A 14,942-nucleotide genomic window follows, 5' to 3' on the forward strand; every position below is an offset into this window, starting at 1 on the left:
TTTCAATAAGTATAACAGAATGCTTTCTTATTTTCCTTCACCTTTCTTTGTCAATATGAGCTGTGTCACTAGCTCTTTGGGTATTCTTATTTGTCATTATGAGGAGTAGAATGAGCAGGCAATCATCTTTCCAATTTTGCTAAAAAACAAATTTAAAGTAAAATTAAAAAAAAAAAAAGAAAGAAAGAAAGAAAGAAAAATATTATATATTTCTGGGTTGAGTCTAAGACCAGAGAACTTGACTTCAGGTACACAGCAGTAAATGTTTTTGTTGACTGAAACAAAGAAATTGCTATAAAATAAAGCAGTATTTATGAAGAATTCCAGTAGTGTATCCTATGCTTTGGGTAATTTCTGCCTCGGTAGATAAAACAACAAAATTTGGTTTACAAGAAAAAAGAAGGCGGCACCTGTGGCTCAAAGGGGTAGGGCGCGGGCCCCATATGCCGGAGGTGGCGGGTTCAAACCCAGCCCTGGCTAAAAACCGCAAAAAAAAAAAATATTTAAAAGTTTTAATCAGTCATTATAATTTATTTCTCAGGCTACAATTTGGAGGTTGCATACGTAAGTAAGAAGTAATTGTGAGTAAGTAGTAGTCAAAAAGTAGTTATTTATGATTTGGGATCACTATTTGATACGGATATATATGAAACAAAAATTAATGGAGCCAAAAAACTCCTCACGGAGAAATTTGTTTATTTGACATGAGGGAAAGGAACTAGAGGCAAGATATCCAACATAACAAGGTATCTATTTTTTTTTCTATTTAGAAAACTTTATTGAACACCACATTTTTCAAAAGAAAACAGTATTACCTGAAGGTACTCTTTCGTTTCATATGGTCTACCCTAATTTTTTTGTATTAAAAATATGGTTAAATATTAAATTAGTAAAATGCAGCATATAAAAACTTTATGCTGAGCAAAAACAAGTCCAAAAAAAGTTACTATACAGCCATACAGTAATTCCCACAGGACATGTTTCCCATGTAAATTATACTCGAATGCAATTTTAGAACCATTTAAAATATATTTTGCAATTTGTTAACTGTAGGCATCCACATTTTTCTTCCACCATGTAATCTGTTTCTATGGTTAAGTTGGCAATATCTGCTAAAATCCACTGAATTCAGCAAAAAAACTGAATTCAGTTATTTCTCAAACTGATTATTTCTCAAGGTTTGAGAAATCTGGTCCACCTTTAGTGTCGTTTCCTGAGATTTCTGCTCCACTGAAGTCAAAACCAGGATTATCTTTCTGGAATCTCTCTAATGTAAGCTTTCTCTGCATTTGGTCTTGTACCCAAGGATCAGCTGCATATTCAGATTCTAGGAGAGAAGTCCAACAATTTGCTGCGTCTCTCTTTGTCTTTGTATGAACCATATGAACCATTTTTCTATCCTCCAAAGTCCATGTTTCCTCATCAGCTATTATAGACTCAAAACGTTTGCCCTGCTCTGCAGACCACACTGGATATCATGGGTGCGAGTGTCTGGCGGCACCTGAACTTCAATGAACACCTCCTCCAACGTCTGGTACCACTGGCCCCAAGGGGTACCGCATGGAACCACCCCATTGCGCTCTTCAAAAGGGCCCAAAATAGAATAGTCGCTAGATTAAAGGTAGTTCTTTCATTCAGGAAACATTTGCTATGTGTCCACCTGACAGGGAAGTCTAATCGAATGGTGATAATCATCAAGGGTATTTAAATATCTTAAGCATTGGGAAAAAATTGAAACATAAGCTGAAGGATCGGTGCTATACATATGAATTTGTGAGTTTATGAGTGTAATTAGTTTCTGGTAGCAAGTTCCCTTTGCACAAAAAGAGATAAGTAGCATCCTGCGACTATAGCGTTAAGAGATAGAAAGTGTACAAACAGCCTTTGAGGAAGATTTTTTAAAGGTATCCTCTAATAGGTAATTAGGTATCCTCTAATTACCTATTTCAGTTATTTCACAAGCACATCTGACCAGAAACATTGACACCCTATAGTTTTACAGATAAATTATAGTGATTTCTCTTTAAAAAGGAAAGCTGCCACCACATTCTCCACCTATATAACTAACTTTAAAAAAGAAAGTAATATTGTTCTTTACACGTCAAACTTTTATTAAAGCATGTTAAAAGGAAATATGCAATTAAGATATAATCATCTTGCTTTTTGCAGTATCCTGTTGAGAATCAGATGATAAATACTCATACATAGTCATTTGTCTATCAGTACAAAATATCATCTATTATAAACATTAACAATTCATTCATTAGTCATAACAGCAGTGTTCTCATTTGAAATTATCAATTACTAATTATTTCAAAATTCAGAAACTCTGGGCTTCATCTAATTATTAAAATAATGATGCTTCCTGATGGGACACCATGAATAAGTACAAACTTAGAATATCACCCATAGGAATAATGGTTCTAAAATAACTTACTATTTAAGTAGTAATAATATGATAAAGAAAGAGTGAAATATCATCATATAGATATTCCTAAGTGATTTACAGAGACAAATTTACTGATAAATACTCTGAAGAAGTTTTAATTTAGGTACTCTACTCAAATTATAAATATTGCAAAGTACAATAAATTTGGTTAAGACAGTCATTCTTTTTTATTATTTATTTATTATTAAATCATAGCTCTGTACATTAATGCAATCGTGGGGCACCATACACTGGTTTTGGTTAACACAGCCTTCCTGGCATTTTCTTAGTTATTGTGTTAAGACATTTATATTCTACATTTACTAAGTTTCACATGTACCCTTGTAAGATGCACCACAGATGTAATCCCCCCAATCACCCTCCCTCCACCCATTGTCCCCCCTCTGTCCCCTCCCTCTCCCCTTCCCCATATTCGTAGGTTATAATTGGGTTATAGCTTTCTATAAATTAGTTTCATAGTAGGGCTGAGGATACTTTTTCTTCCATTCTTGAGATACTTTACTAAGAAGAATATGTTCCAGCTCCATCCATATAAACATGAAAGAGGTAAAGTCTCCATCTTTCTTTAGAGGCTGCATAATATTCCATGGTGTACATATACCACAATTTATTAATCCATTCGTGGATCGATGGGCACTTGGGCTTTTCCCATGACTTACCAATTATGAATTGGGCTGCAATAAAAATTCTGGTACAAATATCTTTGTTATAATGTGATTTTTGGTCTTCTGGGTATATACCTAGTAGAGGAATTGTAGGATCGAATGGCAGGTCTATTTTTAGATCTCAAAGTGTTCTCCAAACATCTTTCCAAAAGGAACATGTTAATTTGCATTCCCACCAGCAGTGTAAAAGTGTTCCCTTTTCTCCACATCCACGCCAATACCTCTGGTCTTGGGATTTTGTGATATGGGCTAATCTTACTGGAGTTAGATGATATCTCAAAGTAGTTTTGACTTGCATTTCTCTGATGATTAAGGACGATGAGCATTTTTTCATGTCTGTAGGCCGTGCACTTGTCTTCTTCTGAGAAGTTTCTCTTCAAGTCCCTTGCCCACCCTGCGATGGGATCACTTGTTCTTTTCTTGCTAATACATTTGAGTTCTCTGTGGATTCTGGTAATTAAATCTTTGTTGGAGATATAACCTGCAAATATCTTCTCCCATTCTGAGGGCCGTTAAAGAGTACATTTAAAATATATGAACTAACAGCCAATATCATATTGAATGGAATAAATTGAAATCATTTCCACTCAGACTAGGAAGCAGGCAAGGTTGCCCATTGTCTCCACTGCTCTTTAACATTGTAATGGAAGTTTTAGCCATCACAATTAGGCAAGAAAAGGAAATCAAGGCTATCCACATAGGGTCAGAAGAGATCAAACTTTAATTCTTTGCAGACGATATGATTGTATATCTGGAAAACACCAGGGATTCTACTACAAAACTCTTGGAAGTGATCAAGGAATACACCAGTGCCTCAGGTTACAAAATCAACATTCATAAATCCATAGCCTTTATATATACCAACAATAGTCAAGCTGAAAAAAGCAGTCAATGACTCTTTCCGTTCACAGTAGTGCCAAAGAAAATGAAATATTTGGGAGTTTATCTAACAAAGAATGTGAAAGATCTCTGTAAAGAGAACTGTGAAACTCTAAGAAAAGAAATAGATGAAGATGTTAACAAATGGAAAAACATGCTCATGGCTGGGAAGAATCAACATTGTTATAAAATGTCCACACTACCCAAAGCAATATACAATTTTAATGCAATTCCTATTAAAGCTCCACTGTCATACTTCAAAGATCTTGAAAAAATAATACTTCATTTTATATGGAATCAGAAAAAAACTCAAATAGCCAAGATACTACTCAGAAATAAAAGCAAAGCAGGAGGAATCATGCAACAGACCTCAGACTATACTATAAATCAATAGTGATCAAAACAGCATGGTACTGGCACAAAAATAGAGAGGTAGATGTATGGAACAGAATAGAGAACCAAGAGATGAACCCAGCTGCTTACCATTATTTGATCTTTGACAAGCCAATTAAAAAAATTCAGTGGGGAAAAGACGGTCATTCTTATTACCTTAGTAAATACAATTCACTAAATTTTCCATCACCTTTTGGGACTTTTTTTTTCTAAAAACATATCATTCTTGGAAAAATGTTTCTTTTACATTTTCCTTCTTATATCAAATACTGTACTTGGGAAATAGCACCTTAAGATTATTTAGGGGACAGAATATTTTGTTAGTCTTTTTTTTTTTTTTTTTACTTTTCAAGTAGCACAGATAATATTATACTAAAAATGATTAAATGATTCCTGTATAATTGAACATGTTTTCATTCAGTCAACATGCCTTTAGTGACTATTCACAACAGGTACTGAAGAGACAGAGATGAGAGGCAGCTAAAACTCTCTATAGCTGCCAGCTAGTTAATGTTCATAGGTTTAAACACATATTCTGATGCAATATGATGTTAAGTCATGAAGCTGTAAGTGGTTGTGTCATTTTACAGTTATTTTTTAATATTCTGTTTCAGTTTTCTGTTTGCTCCCATTCTAAATTCTTAGGTAATTTATTGGAAATTTTGGTTTTAGGATCCATCTATTTTCAGATGACCCTCCACGCCTCTAAATTTTACTTCTTCTGAATTTGGGAAACAATCATAATGAAATAAGCACAGTGCTGAAGACGCAGTTCCTTCTTCCTGTTTTCCCATCAGAAATTTTCTAAGTCTCTTAAGACTTCATCTTTGAAGTTTTATATTTTACCCCCATCAGATTTTTATGCATTTTAACACTAGAATCAATGATTAAAATGGCCACAAACCCATTTTCTCCCCAAAGGACAATGTATATAAATTTCTCTAAGGCTGAACTTTCAAACACATGCCTGTTATCTAAGGTGAAGTAAAACTCTTCTCAATGTCTCTGAGGATCTTTCTCTAATATTTTTGCTGAACTCTGATGAAATGAAAATTATGTAGAAAGTATGAATGCATCCTTACGAGGAACTGGCCAATGATCAGAGATTTGGTGATGCTTCAGGACTTTTTGGACACATCTTGAGGTACTATTATCAAGTGTCAAACTAGGATTAACTAATAAATTTCTGGTAACTTTTGTTGAACACTAAATTTTACAATAATATAAAAAACCAATTTATAGTATGAAAATGAGTTAAGTAATTTTCATGAAAAGGTAGTTGTGGGAATTTACAACTTAAACTTGAAGCATAAATAATAATATAGTAAATACATAAAATCAACAATGAAGAATATTCTTGGTTTGTTCTTTAGAAATGCTGTTAACGTATTCTCATAAGAATTTTATGAATTACATATCATATAGGCTTCACATAGGAGTATACCAAGTGTCATGCTAGCAATTTCTCCAAAATCACAGCCCTAGTAAACGTCATATCCAGTATGAAAATTCTCTGTAAGAAAAGAATGGTAAGAAAACAGAGATGAAAGTCTAAACATTTTCTCTCCTTGCATTTTGGGAGGTTTTATTATATAGAGCTCTTTCATCCGGGAAATGATAAGCACAATAATCTCATGACACTTTTTCCTCGGAATAATGTCAGGAAAAGGTAAAAATACAGAGTAAGTGACAACAAAATCGCCCTTTCACAGATGGCATTGATGTGTCGACTTTATCAAAATAAAGGAAAGAATGGACTCTGAGAGTTTTTACGGAGATCTCTTCTTCTATGGGGCAAAGTAGCTGTCAGGACTTCATTCTCCAGGTTACTTGAGAACATTAATCAGAAACAGTTTACATTGGGTCAGAAGGCTGCTTGGCTTCCAGAGATAGAGAATCTATAATGTTAAATAGGTCCTAAATTAATGAAATAATTATCAAATGGAATGTTTTCTATGTGCATAATACAAATAGGAAAAAAATGAGAGGTGTTTTAATATTCTTACTGTGAGAGGTTTTTTAAATGTCCTTTTGAATATATTTTAAAGCTCATATTATACACATTTTGGTTCAAGTCCAAATTCCACAAATTGTAATTGGCTGTTATGTGAAAGGACACTGTCAGAGGGTGTATGATATTATTGAGGCTAAGGCTAAACATTTGACCCTAACATCAGCCAGCTGACATCACAGATAGCATATCCTTGACCAGAGAGAGGCAATACTAGTTCTACCTAATGGTTAGTCTGAAGGAGGACTGGATTATGACAGTAGTTAAGGAAGCTCCATCTCATCTGAGGAGAGCAACTTAAAATACAAGTTAAATTCAGGTTGAAAGAGTAGCAAAATATTCATAAAAAGATGCTTGTTTTAATGTTACATCAAATGGGATTTTCAGTAACAACTGTAATCAAATAACTTAATTGACTCTCTCACAATGAATCCTGAGAGAGGGAGTGAAAAGAACATTTAATACCGTTCAATGATTATATATATAATTCTACAAATCCAGAAGAGTAAGACATAATCTTGTTTTTCATCTGTCAGTTTGAATACACCAGGAGGCATCAAGTGTGCAATTCTTTCCAACTAAAATTTGAAAGTACTTTTAAGAGAAAGCTTTTATGGTAATCACACTATGAAACTGTCTTTTTTATACAAATGAGACCTCCAATGTAACATATTTTCTTAATCAAATGGGCACTATTCCAAATATATCAGTAAATTCTTGCAATCCTGCACTTTTAAATCAGATTTTCTTTTGGCTCTAATCTTCTTTTGTATGCTCAAGTCATTTCAGTGAGAAGTATTATTTAGAAAGTTGAACTTCCTCTATATGATCTACTTTGCTGATGCATAATATGGAAAACTACTAACCTCTAGCCCTCATTTTGCCCAAAATTATGATTAATAATTCCTACCACAATTAGTTGTTTTTAGCATAAGTAGACAATGCTGTAAAGCCATCTACCTTAACACCCATAAAATGATAGACACATACTAAACATTAAGTATCTGCTTATTCTGTTGTATAATATTAAATCTTTACAAAATTATATGAATTGAAAAATAACATTCATATATATAATTATGGAACACTGATGATTATGAGACAAAGATAACACAATGATGTGCAATTATCATATCACAAAATACTTATTTCATATCAAATTAAAATTTTATAAATGAAATTATAAAAATTGTCTAACATTTAGGCTAGTCATTCTTCATCTTAATTTTTGGGGAAAAGATTATAATTTCCTTTCTACTTTGTATATTCTTTCATTGAATTTAGAGAAGCTCTAGTTTAGTAATCATTTCCTTTATTAAGTGAAAGAAGTTAGAATGGTGTCCCATGGTTTTTTAATCCTAAAATCAAGAAGATTAAAACTTGATGATTAGGGCAGCACCTGTGGTTCAGTAGTAGGGCACAGGCCCCATATACTGAGGGTGGTGGGTTCAAACCTGGATCCGGCCAAACTGCAACAAAAAATAGCTGGGCATTGTGGTAGGCACCTGTGGTCCCAGCTACTCAGGAGCCCGAGGCAAGAGAATCACCTAAGATCGGTAGTTGGAGGTTGCTGTGAGCTGTGATGCCACAGCACTCTACTGAGGATGACAAAGAGAGATTCTGTCTCAAAAAAAAAAAGACTTGATACAAGTGTTATTTGCACAGAACATAGCTTCAAGATAAGTAAAATATTCAAAGGGAAGATCATTTAATAAAAATATTTACATAAAAAGGTTAAGAATTTAAGAATGTAAGGCACGACTGCTGTATATCTCAAATACCTGATTATACGGGACAGAATATTTATTGTATCTCCTTTTACCCTTGGATTAACTAATTCAGGACTATTTAACAAATCATAATGTATTATTTACTTTATATGTATGTATATAAAACATTTAATATTACATATGAATTATTATTATTTATTTATAGGAATGCTTAGCACAATGTTTTCAAGAATCCGAATGCAGTTTAATTTCTTTTTAAATAATTAAACTGACCAAACAGGTGTAGAGAATGCCCCTGCAGTGAATAGCTGGACCATATCAGGTATTAGATCTGGATTCTGAATATCTTTGTGGATGATCTGTCCATTGCAATTACATTTCCTCACAACCTTTCCAATGTTATTATAGTGTCTAAAATGGTTCACGTTATTAATGTAAATTTTCTGAATCCTATTCTAAAACATAAGTTTTTCTCTTTGTAATCTCTGTACCTGCTGAGTGTCCCATACTTAATAAATGTTGAATGAATGGGTGAATTGAATGATAAATTAGTATTTCACTGACAATGTTATGTATTGCTACTTTGGAATGCCACAGTGATTTTTTATTTAAAAAGAAAATAATGAGGAAAACCTCTCAAGCATTTGTGAGGCTTTTCTTGCTTACTTACCATGGAATTTTCAGTGTTAAAAGTTTAATGCCCTTACTTTAGGTAATTATTCTGCGAAATTTCTACAAATTTACTTTTTTCTCTTTGCTTCTTTCTTCCTTTGTTTTTTTTTTCTTTTTTGCCTATTTTTGTGAGCAGAAAGATTATTCTTGATAAATCACTGATGCAAGAAAACTTAAAATTCAATTAAAAAAAGTCATATATTCATTTCTCCACATGCCTGAAATCTCAGTAGCTTTCAGATGTATTTTTCTATTTCTTAAATTCACAAAGCATCAAATATTTAGCATAGAGTAAGCATTTGATCCCCTGGAAGATGACAAGTTTGGTAGAACATCTGTGTAATGTAAACGCCTTGAGGTTAAAAAGTGGAAACCTGCTTCTATGGAATAAGCTTAGCACATAAATATCTCGTTCACGTTCACCAGAATAGAAACTGGATTAAATTTAAAAAGTTGACATTTCACAGGATGATTGTAAAATCATGCATGTAGGTCCAAAAAAAAAAAAAAATAGCTACAGAATTACTTGATCAAAGAAAAAAGACAAAGAATCCTAAGTAAGAGAAAGAAGTAAAGTTTTTAATAAGCTCAGTATGAAAGAGCTATGAGCAGTGGCTATCCTTGAAATGAACACAGTTGGGGGAATCCATGAAAAGATGAAATAGTGTTTGATGTTTTCTTACGCTATACATGGTATATTTCCGTTATCAAATAATTACTATGTTATAGTTATTTAAAAGTATAATTTGATATCTTGTTCTAAAACAATTCATTATTTTTCTTTTCAGTAAAATGATTTAGTGGCTTTTTTTTTTTATTTTGTAGAAAAGAGCTCCTTGAAGTTAATGACCAACAAACTCTTTTTTGCTCTATTAAATAATGTTACATTTATTTAGTGAACTTATGTGTGTAATTTTGTATTTTTTCAAGAGTACAAATTTCATCATGACCAAAAATTACTTTCTTCAAAATTATATTGGCTTTTTAAAAACATAAATAATTTGATAATTATATTAAGTTTGATTTATTCTTTAGGCTTCAATTATAAGAAATTATAATTATAATTCTCAGTCTAGAAATTAAGTAGAGTATGGATTTGAAGACCTTGAGTAGGCATCTGCAAATCTTTTGTACTTATTACTTTGCAGTTTTAAAAAATTCTAATCAGTTAAAGAGATAATTAATGCTATGTCATTTTGAACAGTTATTATAATTATATGCATAAGTATAAATTGTAACATGAATTTTGCATTCCTATGAGTACAAATAAATATTTTTTCAGTTCAATTTAAAAATTTTGCTAGTTTTCTAAACTTTGTTAAGTGAACATGTTCTTAATACTAACCATGTATGATGGTGTAAATACAAAATGCTAAAGCTCAATCATTTTCAATCATCCAATGATAAAACAGCTATGCTTTACATATACATACATCTATTACCTAGGTTTAGCAAATTGAGTAATAAAACAATTTCAAGGATAAAATTTGCTTGAAATGTCAATAACAGAATACTCACTTAAAAAATTTTAAAATAGGGCGCCTGTGGCTGAAAGGAGTAAGGCGCCGGCCCCATATACTGGAGGTGGCAGGTTCAAGCCTGGCCCTGCCAAAAACTGCAAAACAAAAAAACAAACAAAAAAAATTTTAAAATAAATTTGCATAGCCAGGCATCGCCACTTATGCCTGTAATCCTAGCACTCTGGGAGTGTAGGCAGGTGGATTGCCTGAGCTCCTAAGTTTGAGACCAGCCTGAGCCAGAGCGAGATTCCATCTCTAAAAATAGCCGGAAATTGTGGCAGGCACTTGTAGTCCAGATACTTGGGAGACTGAGGTAAGAGAGTCACTTGAGCCTGATAGTTTGAGGTTGCTGTGAATTATGACGCCCCAGCACTCAAGCCCAGGGTGACTGAGTGAGACTCTGTCTCAAAATAAATTAATAAATAAAAAGAATGAATATGTTTCCATAAAGAACTATCTCTCCACGAGAAAGAAATCTGGCAAGATAGTTTTCTAAGAATGAAGAAGTTCTGCTATTCAATATACTCCCTGTGATATTACCTAATGCTAACAGCTATACTATTCCCAGGCCAGTTGGAAAGCTTTGGCAGCCTTGGTAATGTAGCTATTGGCATAATACAGGTATCTATTTCGGAAGAATACTTGGGGTTGTGTGCTCAAATTGGCAAGTGGAGTTCTGATGAATTCACTAGATGATGAGTAGGAGGATGGGCAGCAAAAATGGAGAAAACAACAACACAAACTGTCACCTCCAACTTTTTGTTCAAATCCTTTTACAAAAATCTGCTGAGACTTCTTTGACTTAATAATTATTTAGAAGCATGTTTCTAAGTCTTTGGAAATTTTTTTTTTAATTTCTGCTGATGATTTTTACTTCAATTGCAGTATGATCAAAGACACAATCTGTATAATTTCAATTCTTTTAATTTTTTTAAAAACAAAATTCAGAAAATATGATGAAGCTTAGCATTCATTCCCAAACTGGGAATAGCCATACAGAAAACCCAGACTCCAGAGAAATGGGGTCAGTGCTTGGAAGTAGAAAGTTAAAGTCTTGTTTTTAAGGAGAAGACAAAGACATGTAATAGCATTATATCATTTTCTATGCGAAGCTTATTTATGAGCTATAATAATTTAATTAGTGACAGTTTCATTTGTTCTCTTTACAGCTTGTTTCATTTCCTTTATTGCACACACTACACTTGCTGGGTGAAGGACACAACTACATCATTTAAACCTATTGAAGTTTGTTTTGTGGCCTGATGAGTGGTGTATCTTGGTGAATGTTCCGTGGACACTTGAAAATCATATGTGTTCTGTTGCTGCTTTGCACAATATCTATAAATGCTGATTGGAAGCTGGATAATATTGTTGAGTTCTACATCTTCAAATGTGTAGGTTTTTGTCTTTTGACAATTTGGAGGTAGTTCTGCTGTTTATCTCTTCTTCTGAAACTCAAATAACATGAGCGTTAAATCTTTTGTTATACTTTCCCAGATCACTGATGCTACGTTAACTTTTATTTTTCAATCTATTTTTGGATTGGGTGATTTCTAATTCCTGTCTTCCAGTTCCTTTCTTTTTTCCCCCCATCCCTTTTAAGGTTTATTAGCTAGAAAGGTGAGCATTCATTCTTCATAAATGATAAATACACAAATTTTCAATGGGTCAAATCTGTCGTAGGTTATGTTGGTGGCGACTTCCGTGGATTCATTGAAGGATGCTGAAAAGATGCCCATCTGCCTCATCACACCTCCTCTGTTTTTTATCTCCACTCTCACCTGCCCAAGTGACCTGGCATGAGAAATGGATTCCTTCCTTTAATCATAGTAGAAATATTACATTTTCAGGCTAGAAAGAAAAATCAGTGTTTCTGAGTTATGAGATATTTGCTCTAGAGTCTGTATGAATATAGTGGCAATGAAGTTAGGCTCCATTTGCCCTGGATTACAAAGAAAAATGGGCACATAAACATGCCATTAATGATATTGACATACAAATTTTGATTTTTCAGAAGAGTACTACAGACATATGAGCACTCACACATGCACACATTACAGAGATGATTAAAGACAGATGCTCCCAAATAACATTATTTTGTTTTAGGACTAGACTAATGACTAAATATTACATTTAAATTTAACAATTAAACTACCATCAATTGGACAAACAAATATAACTTGCTAGTAGTCAAATATAGTTAACTTACATATTCCTTTTCTTTGTAAGTTTTACTTTAGTTACATTGTATCTAACATAGTTAATGGATTTCCTAAAGAAGTCCACGTTTAAATGACATAATATTTTAAAAATTGAGGGGAAATATTTTTCAGTAATTTTTAGTTGACTTTCCTGGAATATTTGATGAAAAGTATTTGAATTTAAACTGTCAAAAAATAAATAAAATAACCAAGCATTTCTTCTAAATAATTGACATTTCAATCATGTTTACACTATCTTTAATGTTTGACATTTTTAAAGCTTGCGATTATGGAAAATATTCAATCATTACATATATATCAATTTTAAAACATATCTTTAGGAAGAAAAAATGCATAACAGGTGGAAAACAGTTTTTAAAATATATTTACATTGTGACTGTGCATAGTAGCTACATAGCAAAGTTATTTCTCTGCCATTAGCAAAACGTCTTACCGCTTATTAGCCTATGATGCTTTCCATTTCATGAAATTTCCTACACAACGTTTTTAATCAGATGTTTGATTTCTGAAATTAAAAAATTTTATTTCTACTTGGTCATTTAAAAATATGCTACATTAATTGAACTCAGATGTCAATGAACAATTTTTAAAGGAAAGAGAGCTCTTTCTTCTGTTATGTGCCATGAAAATGAATTCTCTTAAACTGTACAATCAATCCCTAATTCCCTTCCATCATCGCATTATGCCTTTGTTGGGTTGTATTCAGATATATGACCTTAGCCACCTGCATTTGAACGTACTCTAACAGGCAAATTCCTTGCTTTCACATTACCATCTCACAGTGCAATACAAACCATTATCATCCTGTGATGGAGATAATTTTGTTCTGTTTCTTTCTTGAATTTTAAAATCAACTTCTAAAAGTCATGGATTTCAGAAAACATTCTCCTGAGATTTAATGTACTAATGATTTAAACCCACCCATGATGAAGATTTAAGGATGGAACTTACATATTCATATCCAGTGGCTTACCTATTTATATCTTAAAGCTATACATTACCCTGATTGCAAATGTTGTTTTCTTGTTATTTTTAATGGATACATAATAATTATACACATTAATAGGATATGGTATCATATTTTGATACATATATATAATGTGTAAAGATAATAATCGGTGTAATTAGCACATATACTACCTCAAACATATGTAATATATATTGTTGATAAATTCAACAAGTTTATTTTCTAAGTTATCTTTTAATAGCTAACTTAATGGCTATACTTCAAATGGTTGAAAATAACAAGACTACAACAGTCAATAACTAGTCTTCTAAAATTTGAGATGTGTGACTCTGTATTTAATGTTTTTAATGAAGGTAAAATTATCATGCTAATAAGCAGTCAGGTATAAAATGGCAAAGGGAAGTCAGAGCTTTTAAGGTTATGTAAATTGTTTAAATAACACCCAAGTAAGTATTCTAACACTTGCCCTATTGCCACTCTAACTCAAAGCACTTTTTTGGTTAATTATCCAGGGGAAAAATTATATTAAAACAGAAAGTAATTTTAATTCTCTATTAATTTCCTTATAAACAATTTTCCAAGTTTTGAAACAATTGACTATGATTCTTTTTCTTGTGTTAACAGTATTTATGATGTCATTAAACATGTTCACAAAATAATTCCTTAACAGGGTATGAAAAGAAGCTCTCTAATGATATTAAAATGCAAATTATGTTTGGAAAGCTAATTCCAAGAGAATTAGAATTGCATAAATCACAAAAGATTACGATGCTGGAATTCTATAAATATGAATCTATAACATATTAAAAATGCTGATCTTAAAGCTATACATTACCCTGATTGCAAATCTTGCTTTTCTTGTTATTTTTAATTGACACATAATAATTATACACATTAATAGGATACAGTATCATATTTTGATACATATATACAATGTGTAAAGGTAATAATCAGTGTAATTAACACATATACCACCTCAAACATATGTTACACATATCGCTGATAAATTCAACAGGTTCATTTCTAAGTTATCTTTTAATAGACACAACCCATTTTCCCATTTTGAAATGCATTATCAAAACCATATGTTCTTACAAATTATCAACCATGTCTACTAATCTTGCTATTATCAGATTCCAAGGTTATTTTTCATGTCTGCAGACAATTGTTAACAATAATACTCTATGTCAAAATTATAATAAACATAATGTATATACTAAAACACGTTTGACTATATGACCTTAGCTTATGGCAAGTTCCTTCTTTCAGCAAAGAAATATAATTTATTTTGCTTCTGTCCAAAATAAAATTTTCATGATCCTCAACAGGCCCACTGCACTTTAAATATTTTTAATTGAAAAACAAACTTTTACCTGTCTACCCTCTCCCTCACCACACTTTCATGAATCTTATTCCCTTAGTATAGCTGAGTTC

The 14,942-nt window shown here is 32.3% G+C and overlaps 1 pseudogene; it reads right to left on the minus strand.

The window, feature by feature from the left end:
• Positions 1-1,166: 1,166 nt before the first annotated feature.
• Positions 1,167-14,942, minus strand: part of LOC128589747 (nudC domain-containing protein 2-like) — a 38,726-nt pseudogene continuing 24,950 nt past the window's right edge.

This window comes from Nycticebus coucang, chromosome 7 (assembly GCF_027406575.1).
Source record: "Nycticebus coucang isolate mNycCou1 chromosome 7, mNycCou1.pri, whole genome shotgun sequence".
In the NCBI taxonomy this organism is placed as follows: domain Eukaryota; kingdom Metazoa; phylum Chordata; class Mammalia; order Primates; family Lorisidae; genus Nycticebus; species Nycticebus coucang.